A 2,929-nucleotide genomic window follows, 5' to 3' on the forward strand; every position below is an offset into this window, starting at 1 on the left:
AGACACCCTCCACAGCTCCCCAAAGTCCAGACGCCTTCATTAGCAACCCTTGGGTCAGCTCTCACCCTTCTCTGAGCCCTGGACCACCGACTCCAGCCACGCGCCCCCTCCCTGGGAGCAGCACTGGGAGCGGCCCTTCCGTCCCGCCGCCGACCCCAGCCCCATGCCCATCTCTGCTCACACAGTTATCACGGCCTGAATGCCCTTCTTCCACTTCTTGTCCAAAACCTCCTCTTCAAGGCTCAGGACAAACGCCCCTCCTCTCAGGTGACTTCCTTGACCCCCACAGAAGGATGTCACCTCTCTGGTCTCCTCTGCCGGCAGTCTCCCCAGGGGCTGCCTCCTGGCCCCTGAGCCCCTGGGGGCAGGATCGAGCGCATTTCCTCTGCCTCCCACAGCTCTGTTGCCACTGCTGCCTCATTTTCTGTATTTTTCTTGGTGGGCACATGTTACATTCACAACGGAGGACCCACAGCCCCTCCATAAGCCACTTCATGGTTTTACAAAGGGTCAACTTCATCCAGCCCAGCCCTCCTCCCCACAGCTCCCTGGACTGCCCACCCGCCTCCCCTGCGAGGACCTCAGAGCCTGGCTGCCCCTTCCTGCCAGAGGAAGAACCAAGTGGACCGGGCCACCCAGCTCCAGGATCCCCTGCAGGGGACGAGGTTTAAGCCCAAGGGCCGAAGCTCCAACAGTAGAACCAGAGGCATATAAGCCACAGGTCTGTGGGTGTGGACAGAGACCCTTTTAGGGAGGGGCATCCTGACTAGGCTGTGCACCAAGCTCCCATGTCCACGGTCCTCTGGACACCATCCTGTGGCCCCCACCTCCTCTAAGTCCCCAAGGAGCCCCCCAGAATACACTGCTTAGGAGATGGTCGATGGAGAGGCCCTGGGCTGAGGAGGGAGGGCCCTGGGAATCAGTCTGTGGTCTGCTTCTGGTTTGCTGAGTGACCTGAGGCCAGCCCTCTCCTTGGTGGACCTCAGTTTTGTCCTCTGTTAGAGGTCTGGCTTCAGTCATCGCCTCTCAGCAGTGAAGTCTGGGAACCCAGGTCTCCTGGAGATGAGGGTCCCTCCCGGCTGGAGGAGGGCAGCCTCTATTAAAGGCAGCATCTCGGGGACTCTGGAGGGGCGGGCGGAGGCTGAGCGGACAGACTGACCACGAGTCGCTCCCTGTCCGGGCTGCGCTTGTTCACTCGACGGACGGGTGTGGTGGGGTCCCGCTCTGTGCCAAGGGGCTCCCGGTGGTCCCTGTCCTCCACCGGCTCACAGTGTAGTTGGGGGAGCAGACAGGCACACAGATGAGCAACAACACAAGACAACAGAGACCCAAGGGCCTCTAGACCAGCGGGAGCAGGGAGGGCTGGGGCCCCGCTCAGGCAAAGGCAGGAGACGGCCACGGATCAGCTGGGCTGAAGCTCAGGGCTCATGAAGGGAGCGGCGGCCTGAGCAGAGGAGGGCTGCAGGGTTGGGTGTCTGTTTGGGGTTCACTGGGGAGCCACTGGAGGTGTGCTGAGGGAGGGAAGAAGAGAACCACTATGCACAGAGGGTCTCTCTGTGCCCCACACTCTGTGGCCTGCTCTTCCCTCTCGGTGGCCATGGACCCTGGTGAGGTCACCATCGTCACCCGTATTTCAAAGCACATTGCTTGGGCAGCTGGGAGGCTCAGGCTCCTATTCTCTCCCCCTTGCTGGGGGTGGTGGGGGGTGGGGCTTGTGCACAAAATCCAAGGCAGGGCTCTTTGGGGACACGGCCCCGAGGAGTGAGAGGGAAGCAGGTGAGTCAGGGGGAGCCGTGTCAGCACCTGTCTGTCCGTCCATCGGTGAGTCAGAAAGGAGCTTGGACCCCGAGAACTCTGCAGGCTCCAGCCAACAGGATGGCCTATCCAGGCCCCCCACCTGAACCTTCATCTCGTCCCCCTGGAGGTGATTTCTGAGCTGGCAGCCGAGTGTGGGCCAGAACCTACCCGACTGCAGGCTCAAAGCCCACCTCTGCCTCAGACTTGCCCCAGACCTGGTCCAGATGGCATCTCAGGGCACAGGCTCTGGAGATGACAAGTGGGGTGCACTGAGGCCCTGCGGGCAGGCCTAGTGAAGCCTAGCTTTATGAAATGAAGCTTCTGAGCACAGAGAGGTCAAATGGCTGAGAGGCTGCACAGCACAAGAGGCACAGAGCTCCTCACCCTCCAGGCTTTGACTTCCGAAGCCTCTCTCCGGACAGGGAGAGTGGAGAGGCCGGGCCGTCTCAGAGGCCTTTTCCTGAGAGTAGAGACGTGAAGAAGGACGGAGGCCCTGTCTGGGAGTTATCACCTGCCTCCAGCAGAGCACCAGGCCAAGCCCATGCGGTTCCCGGCCCAGATGTGGTGCTGTCGTCGTTACTGTTACCGACGCGGTTAACAACAGCAATAACTCAGGCCCACGAGCACTCCAAGTCGGCAGAGCATTGCAGCACCCACGAGCCCGTCCCCCTCACAACAACCCAGTGAGGCAGGCCTTGGTGCGAGTGCCAGCCCCGGCCCCTCCGCCCACCTGTGGCCTCCCTGGCTCAGAGAGGTTGAGCGATGGCCCAGGGTCACAGCTGTGAGAGGTGAGCCGGGACTTGAACCCGTGCTCTATCCACTACACCCCGCTGCCTCTCGTGGAGAAGAGGCAGGGTAGTGTAATGGAGAGAGCGCGGGCCGCGTGGCAGACGGGGCCTCCCTGCGGTCACGGTGTCGTCCTAGGCTCCCCGGCGGCGGCAGTGGCGGCAGGTCCGGCTCCCCGTGCCTGGCCTTGCACTCGGCGGGCAGGGTGGGCAGCGGGCCCCAGAGGGTTGTCGAGGTCCTGGGTTACCTCGTGCCGTTCGGGCTCTGGTTCCAGGGGTAAGGGAGGAGGGAGAGGGGGGTCCTGCAGGGGGCTGAGCCGAGGGTCTGCTGGGGGTGGGCGCCGCGG

General features: G+C 62.8%; 1 protein-coding gene across 1 annotated transcript in view; it reads right to left on the reverse strand.

The window, feature by feature from the left end:
* Positions 1 to 2,929, reverse strand: part of ATP2B2 (ATPase, Ca++ transporting, plasma membrane 2) — a 162,149-nt gene that overhangs the window by 70,605 nt on the left and 88,615 nt on the right. The window lies entirely within an intron of this gene.

The sequence above is a fragment of the Bison bison genome, unplaced genomic scaffold (genome assembly GCF_000754665.1).
Source record: "Bison bison bison isolate TAMUID 2011002044 unplaced genomic scaffold, Bison_UMD1.0 scf7180017864482, whole genome shotgun sequence".
NCBI classification, from domain to species: Eukaryota; Metazoa; Chordata; class Mammalia; order Artiodactyla; family Bovidae; genus Bison; species Bison bison.